The sequence below is a fragment of the Tupaia chinensis genome, unplaced genomic scaffold (genome assembly GCF_000334495.1).
Source record: "Tupaia chinensis unplaced genomic scaffold, TupChi_1.0 Scaffold000097_1, whole genome shotgun sequence".
Taxonomy (NCBI): Eukaryota; Metazoa; Chordata; class Mammalia; order Scandentia; family Tupaiidae; genus Tupaia; species Tupaia belangeri.
Genome location: NW_006159559.1, coordinates 4,898,990 through 4,907,798, shown reverse-complemented (window position 1 = coordinate 4,907,798; position 8,809 = coordinate 4,898,990). Strand labels below are relative to the sequence as shown.

The window sequence follows — 8,809 nt, the reverse complement described above, 5'->3', positions numbered from 1 at the left end:
GTAGGGCAGAGCCAGACCTTAGTCCTCAGAATCTTGTGGAGCTAATCCCTTTGTTTACAGCTGGGTTTTCTGTGAAGCTAAAGTGGTTTAAATAATCAGGGACTTTCACTTGCTTCAGTGTATGCTTTTATATAATTTGGAAAAGAAAACATTTCAGTCACAGCAGGACTGCAGTCTCCTTTCATGTCAAGTTCCTCTCCATGTCCTGTGGGTTGGATAGGGTCAGACTGACTATGGGTATTTTAGGTATTTGGCTAAGGAAAATTGAATTTGGGATCCCTTTACTTAGGTTCAGTGGGGTGTATGTATGTGGTTGCAGTTCCTCCCAGGCATTGTAATAGTTATTGCCACCTGTCTTTGTGTAGGAATACTTTGGGCAACATTTTGTCCAGTCATTTGAAGTCACAGGATGAAGACACAGGTCAGAGGTTGTAATGTGATATGCACATGGTCTACAATGCCAAAAGTATGTGGGCAGCAGAGGAGAACAAAGGTTTGAAATGTCAGAAACTAATTTGTGGAAAGTTCAAATCAGTATAAGGAAAAATTATAAGCAAAGGTTTTGGTTCTCATCAATGCCAAGTTAACTCAGAAATTCTCTCCTATCAAAAAACATATCAGGGGTCAATCAAAGAGTATGCAGCCAAAAAATAAAAGAAAAAATACTATAAGATGTTAAATAATAAATAAAGTAATTGTGCAGGCCCTACGGCTTAATGGTTAAAGGAGCAAGATACTATATGACTGATCATGGTTTGAATCCTGGTTGGCCCTGGTGGCTTGAAAAAGACACTGGGCACGTGCATTCATACCCCAAATCCCAACAGGATGAAGACACAGAGGAGAAAGGACTGCAGTGTGAACACACCTCTTTGGGGAGTGCTTTCTCCCTCTGCCTCTTTATGTCTCTCTGTTTCTCTCTGGGGGGCACAAGTACCCTCTGGCAAATTAAAAACAAACAGCTAAATAAATGTATACACTTTCATAAATGTTCTGTATTTTGCGATACTTGTAGTATTTTTTAGCTTTTAAAGCTTATTCATGTATTTCTTCCATAGGTGAGAGAGACCGTGAGAGAGAGAAATAGGCAGCACCCATGATAGGGCCTTGACACCGCAATCTTCCCTCAGCTCCAATCAGCCCCAGATCAAGGATAGATGTGTGCTCAGCATACTCAGGGAAGTCTTTGATGTAAACCGGAACCTTCTCATGTGGGTGAGCCTCACAGAGCATCACATTTTACTTCTGTATCCCTATCCAGACCCTATCATCTTTTTAAATGTATACTTTGTAGTATTTTTTTATCCTAGATTTCTATTATTTTAGCTGCCTCATCTGTGGTATTTCATCTTTGTTTATTTTATTTGCAATATATAGCATGTATGTGGATGCATGTACAAGAGAGAAAAAGAGAAAGGCAGCTATCCTTGACAGGGTCTCATCACATCAAAATCCTCTTCCCCTGGGCCTATAGCTTGTCAGGACCTTGAGGCACATCTGTGCCTGCCTACTGTGTTTCAGGTGATCCAGGCTGAGGTTCTGAACCTGTGGTTAGCCATGTGGCTTCTAGCACTGCAGTTCATTACGCTACTGCATGTGCCACAAAGGCTGAGCCAATTGCTTGAAATTAAACAAATTTGTATCTGTCATTTATGATTTTGTAGTCTATTAAAGAGGGCTGTCATAACCGTATAAGCTTCAGTTCCCACTAATCCTGCATTTGCCCCTGCCTCTGTAGGACTTGAGATTGCAAAACTGAATTGGACCTTCAGTGAAATGAGAATTCAGAGCTGTGAGTGGTCAGGGCAGTGGTTTGGAACTGGAGCAGGACACAGATCTAGCTCTGGTGTAAGCAGGTCGGGTCCCACATGCTACCTGGATTCCATTCCTGAGTCCATATCTGACATATATATCTATATATTTATCTACATATATTTCTCTCTCTCTCTCTCTCTCTCTCTCTATATATATATATATATATATATATATGTGTGTGTGTGTGTGTGTGTGTGTGTGTATATATGTAGATAAATATATATATATATATATATTCTTCCCTTCCCTCCCCAGCAAGGTCAGGCTGATGGACAGGCAGCTGTCATCAAAGCATCCAAATGAAGTCTCCTCAGTTTACTACCCCATCTCTCCTTCACCTCTTGCGGGGCCTAATGTATCAGAATAAGCAGCACATTCCTTTGCGTTTGGAAAATATTTGGGAATGAAATTATTGAAAGCAAATGTTCTTAGAAGCAATTTTCTCATAAATTGGTATGAAGTGTCCCTTTACCCTAAGGCTTAGGAGCTATGACTGAAGACAATGGTGATGACCTCCCAACTCTTGACTGTCTCCTCTGCACCAGGCAATGTGCTGCACAGTATCACATGTGCTGTCTCAGTCAACCCTGCAACAGGACGAGACAGAAGCTCAGAGGGGTCATGCGGCTCTAAGAGGCAGAACAAGAGATTAGGGCACCAGAAGAGTTAAATGACAAATTAGGACGAGAGAGCTTTAAACATTTCAGGCATTTCACAATCATGCCTTGGGCCAGCCCTACCCTTCACTGTTTTCTCCAACTCCAGTAAAATGCTGATTACACTTCTCCTAATCACAAGGAACAGGGTAGAATACACTCTGGATCATGTAAGGTAAAAAACTAACCCTTGGGCAATGTTCCCCAGCATAAGGAGCAAAATTAGGATTAAAAGCCAAAGGACACCTAGATTTTAACAGAAATCAGCTACCAAGGGGGAAGAGGCCTTCCAGATAACTAGAACTAGACAGTTAAACATTAGTGTTCAATGGTTTGAAGCGTTTAGATTTTGCAATGGTGTGGTTTGGAAGCTTTCCAGCAGAAACACTATTTTCTTTTTAAGAGGGGAGCTCCCTGTAATATTTTCTTTGCTGAAATAATGTGATCCTTAATGACGTCTTAAATGATCCACACTTTAAATAGACCCTATTATTTTAGCTGATCTCATTCTTCCTAGGTCAGTAATAAACTATCAACAGCTTCCTGATCATTAATCTTATTTACTCCAAAAACTGTTAGCCTGTTAGCCTTATCTGTGCTAAGAGGAAGCTTTTATATGTACCAGACTTCCTCAATGAATAAGAAAAAAGCAAACTGAAATTTGCAGGAAGGTCCAACATTGTGAGGTTTAAGAATGAAGAAACAGATCAAAGATTACGATGCCGTCCTGTCTTCAGCTCCTGACTTGCTGAAATTCTGTGGTTCATCTGGCACAGGAGTGGCTTTCCAGCAGAGTCAGCAGCACAGCTAGTCAGGTCAGGCAGGAGTGGTTCTCCGGGTGGCTTTTCAGAATGTACGGACACTCAGCATGTGCAGTTACCTGGGTGGTCTGGGTTGAGAAGCAACAGCGAAGGCATTACAAGTAATAACTAGAGAATTTCCCACTGGAATTTAACTTTCTACCTTTAGAGACTCATTCTTTTGATCCTGAAGATCTTAAGAGTCTGCTATTAAAATATAGCTGTATTCTTTGGTTGTCACCTACTTTAAAGCAAAACTGGTATCTGATAGGAGAGGGGGGTGGAGTATGTATGGTTAGAACTCATGGAAGAAACCCCAGGAAAAAGAAAGATAATGAAATAATAAAGTTGCTTTCTTCAAATAGTAGAAAACGTAGAGAGCTGATACTGGCCCCATCTAGCAATTTGTAAAAGTATTCTTTGAACATGTGAGTCTTAACATGTTCATGGATCATGGGTGGGTGTGTGTGTGTAAAACGAAAAGGCTTATTATTAGATGTAGCCTCTCGTCAGCATAGTATAAAGTTCTTCAGGTAAGGACATGCTTTATAATTAAAGGATTTCTGCAGCTGCTAATTGTATGACATGTACCCTTTCTTTTTGAGGCAAGTTTTTATTTTCAGAGATGATTTATTATAAATCTATGTTCTTGTCAGCTTAGAGACTTATACCAACTAACAGTTTAAATTTAATGTGTTCAAGTACATATGGATAAAAAGACTCATTAAGATGACCTGTAAGACAGATCATTGTATCCCATATTAGACAAAATAAAACATAAACATGGCATTTAGCCCAGTGTACTATGCATGCATTTTTATTACTCACTGCGGCAATGATGCGAAATTTGAACATGTCGTATAGTGGTGACGGTGTATATTAAACTGAAAGTACCAGATTGCATTGTGAAAAACTTCAGCAAAGCTGGAACTGGAACCTCAGAAGATCAAGGAACATTTCCCAGAAGGAATGAAGACCGAATAGCCATAGAATTTAATACATAGTATCCCCCCACCCCCTTTTTTTTGCTATAGGTCTTGTGTGTTCGCCAGAAAGACAGAGACAGAGAAACAGAAAGTGAGAAATCACTCCTTGAGGGGGATGGCCATGCCACAATCCTTTCTCCTCCATTCTCCTCTCGTGATCTTGGGCACACACACACACACACAAACGTCTGGCATGAGTTCAAGCTACTGGGTCCAGGACTCAAACTGCAGTCGACTACATGAGAGTCCAGCGACGTAGCCATTACGCCAATTGCTGGTCCCAAATTTAATATTTCCCTTCTTTCATGAAACTTTTTTTTTTTTTTTTTGGAGAGGTTTTTTTTGCTATAGGGCGCATGCGCTTGCCAGCCAGACAGAGAGAGAGAGAGAGAGAGAAAGAAAGCGAGAAATCACCCCCAGGGGGGAATGGCCACACCACAATCCCTTCTCCTCCATTCTCCTCTCAGGATCTTGGGCACACACACACATGTGCTCGGCATGAGTTTAAGCCACCAGGTCCGGGATTCGAACTGCAGTCAACTATGTGGGAGTCCAGTGACATAACCATTATGCTAACTGCTGGTCCCCCTTTCATGAAACTTTTTGAGAAATATCCTGCACCTGTTCACAAGCTCTGCTATAGATACATCAATGACTCACAAATATAATGCCCAACTGAGAAGTAAGAATGACCTACTGGTGACCTCAGGTTCTGTTCCAATTCTTTTTACATTACCCTTCAGAAAAGTAACTGGTTATATGTCTTGTTCTTTCTTTCTTTCAAAAATTTTTATTTGCTATAGAGTGCACGAGTTTGCAAGAGAGAGACAGAGAAATGGGGAGAGGGAACGTGAAAATGCACCCCACAGGGAGCAGGACCACATTGCAATCCCTTCTGCTCCATTCTCCTCTCGGGATGTTTGGGCATGCATACACATGTGCTCAGCATGATTTTCAAGCTGTTGGGTCTGGGACTACAACCTCACAATTGGCCATGTGGGATCCAGCCTCCTTAGCCTCTAGGCCACCTAGCTGGCCCTTTATGTGTCATTTTCTTATGTTAATGGTACAATCTTATAATATTTTTACTATGTGTAAGTCAGCATAAACTTTTTTTTAAAGGATAGATGGGGTATAAATATAATAATGTAGTACTTGAAATATATCACAGGACTCTTGTCGTCTCTCTATGTCTTTTCTTAGGTCATTTCTTCCATTCTCATGAATTTGAAGGCATTTTCATATTGATGAATCTCCACCTTCCTTCTATCATCACCACTTTAACTGAGGCCAGTGGTCCCTCTGATCACCACACAAGGTAAGAAATTAACTTCATGGCACTATCTCACACTTGCACATGTATATCAACATGCATAAAAATGGAATCAGAGTATTAGGAAATAAGGCAATGGCCCCTGGTACTTTCTGTTATACATTATTCTATTTCACTCTTATTTCCGGTCAAGATTATTGTGATGACTGTGTAACCCTGATGAATTGTGACCCACAAAACTGTCGTCTAAGCCAGCATCTTTTTTATGCCCAGATAGCAGACTATTAATTTACAAGTTTGTCTTCTGTTTTCCCCTTTAACTTCCTTTTTCATATAACAGCAAGAAGGGACTCAAAACATGAATCACATTGTTCCTTTGTGCAAGGCCTTTTAGCAGCTTTTTGCACTTACTGTAAAATCCAAACTCCTTACCGTAGCCTACATATTCTGACAATGACTCTTGCCCCCAGCCTTATCTCATGTTATGTCTGCCTTTCTTTTTTATTTATTTATTTTTTTTGAGAGGTTTTTGCCATAGGGCGCATGCGCTCATCAGACAGACAGAGAAACAGAGAGAGATAGAAAGCAAGAAATCACCCCCCAGGGGGGATGGCCATGCCACAATCCCTTCTCCTCCATTCTCCTCTTGGGATCTTGGGCACACATGCACATGTGCCTGGTGTGAGTTTAAGCCACCGGGTCTGGGACTCGAACCGTGGTCGACTACATGGGAATCCAGTGACATAGCCATTACACTAACTGCTTGTTCCCATGTCTGCCTTTCTTAATGTGCTCTGGCTTTAGAAACTTGTTTTGGTTCCTCCAGGATACCAGGTGTCTGCCTTCCTGGGTATGAGTTGCTCCCTCTGGCAGGAACACTCTTTTGCCACCTTCTCCTGCCGGGTGCTGCTTATTCTTTATTTCTTGTCTTATTTTTTCTACAGAGATCTTTCATGACCACCCTTTCTTTAAGCAGGTCATCCCTTCTTATTATCTATTTCAGCCCATTGTTTGAACCATCTTTGGGAAAAGGAGAGCAAAACATGATGGTAGGAAACTTCGACCAAGTAATAATCTGGATGGGATGACAGGAAGAGAGCCTAGAGCAGGAAACAGAATACTTTTGGGGGCTGAATGATGTTCACCTTAAGATGAAGAACCTGGACTTTGGTAATATGCCTTTATGTGATATATCTTGCCTGTAATCACTGCTTTTTAATTTTGGTTTAATATTGAATCATATTAATTTTGAAAAGTCTACATGTCTCTGCTTAGGTAAGAAGAATAAAGGAATGGAAAAGTTAGGTTACACATAGGCCAACAATTTACAGAGACTGCTAGGTCCCAGAATTAGTGGTGACAGTGGTAATCAAAGTGACAGAACCTTAAGGAAAGACAATTTGCAGGCCAGCAGGTGGTATCCAGATTAACATGCTGGATCCCACATGGCTGATGACATGGTTTGAGTCCCAGATCCTGTGTTTTGAAAATCACTCCAGGTGCATGTGCTTGCATGCCCAAAATTCTAAGAAGAAAATAGAAGAAATGGGATTACAACCTGGCCATCCCCCCAGCAGTGATTTCTCACTTTCCCTCCTCTCTCTCTTTTGAGTACATGTGGCCTATGACAAAGCAAAACAAAACAAAAACTCAAAAAAACAAAACAAACAAACAACTAAAAATGCACTTTGTAGGGGACAGAATCAGAGGAGGCCAATAGGGCTGGCTGCTGCCAGCAGGTGTTTTCTTGAAGATCTCTTCTGTATTCAGAAGTTAATCCAACAGTTTCAGGGTTTTTTTTGTTTGTTTGTTTGTTTTAAACCTTTTTTCCTCCTTTTTTTTTTCTTTTCTTCTTCTTTTTTTTTTTCTTTTTCTTTTTACCATGAGCAAGAGAGAGAAGGAGATCTTTCAATGGTGGATGCTGTGATTTCCTTCCGGCCTCAGCTAACCTGGGTCATGGGCATACTTGCTTGGTACACTCAGGGAGATCTTCAGATGGAAACTCAGAAGTTTCCCACATAGGTCAGCCTGGCAGAGCAGTGTGTTTTCTTGTACCACCATCTGGCCCCATATGCTGTTTTTTTTGTTTTGTTTTGTTCTAAGAATTATTTATTTAATTTTATTTATTATTATCATTATTTTTAATTTGTTATACAGGATGTGCACTCACCAGAGAGAGAAGGAAAGAGAGAAAATAAGCCACCAGGTCAGGGAACTTGAACCACAGTTGGCCATGTGAAAGTCTAGCACCTTAACCATCCCACACACTTCCTGGCCCCCATACACTGTTTTAATAAAGATGTTTCCATCCTTCAACCTTCCCTTCCACAGCTTTAGAGGTCCTTCTTGCATAGAGCTCAGGACTAACTTGCTGGCTCCATACACACACAGCACTGTCAAAGAGGTCCTATAAACTTCTTTGTTCTAGGGAACAAAAATTCCTGCTTCTTCCCCAGCAGTTCCAGATCTATGCAGAGATATTTGCACTCCTCTCCCTCAACAGCATTCAGTTGTGGGATACAGATTTAGAATGCATCTACTTTTGTATTTAGGTGGGACTTGGAATCAGCCAAATTTCTTGGAGCCTTCAGGTAGACATCCTGAGAAAGGTCTCCTGGCAACCTGAAGTTGGGATCATCATTTGAACCCTCAGGGACCTAGCTACCTTGGAGGAGAGCCACCTGTTTTCTGGCCCCACCCTTGGCCCTTGCTGGCCCCTACTCCTTAGACCTAATAGTTCCACCCTAGCTCCTGAAGAAGAGTTAGCTGGCACTGAGTGCCTATGAAGAGCTGAGCATGCTTTAAGGTACATTTACATATTTCTATTCATTTAATAATGACCAGTTCACTCTCCCAGCCTGGCCCTCTGTTACAATCTTGCATTTGTGGCTTATGAGTCTGGGACTAGGGGAGTATTCCCCCAAAGCTATGACCTGAATGTGTATGTATTGTGAGTGTCATTTTCTATGGTCTCAATCTTTTCAGTCCCCTGTAATTCCTCAACAATGATTTGTGTTAATTATTTTACTTTTTTTTCTCTGAGCCTAACCCTTGAAAGGTTTACTATGGCAATATGAAATAAAGTGTAGGCTGTTTATAAGGGGACTAATTGTTAGTTTTCATAGGAAAAATCAGTTTCAAAAATGAGGAAACAAGGGGCCAGTAGATGGTGTAGTTCTTGGGATGCTAGACACACATGACTGACTGTAGTTTGAGTCCTGGTCCTGGCAACTTGCTTTCTCACTGTTCCCTGCCCCCCCCCCCCACACACACCCCTTC

General features: G+C 41.2%; 1 long non-coding RNA gene across 2 annotated transcripts in view; it reads left to right on the top strand.

The window, feature by feature from the left end:
- Positions 1–8,809, top strand: part of LOC102481206 (uncharacterized) — a 27,934-nt gene that overhangs the window by 12,589 nt on the left and 6,536 nt on the right. For both annotated transcript variants that reach the window (XR_333806.2, XR_003548541.1), the window contains 2 exons: positions 5,461–5,575; positions 6,534–6,700. This is a non-coding gene — a long non-coding RNA (uncharacterized LOC102481206). The remainder of the gene's footprint in view (positions 1–5,460; positions 5,576–6,533; positions 6,701–8,809) is intronic.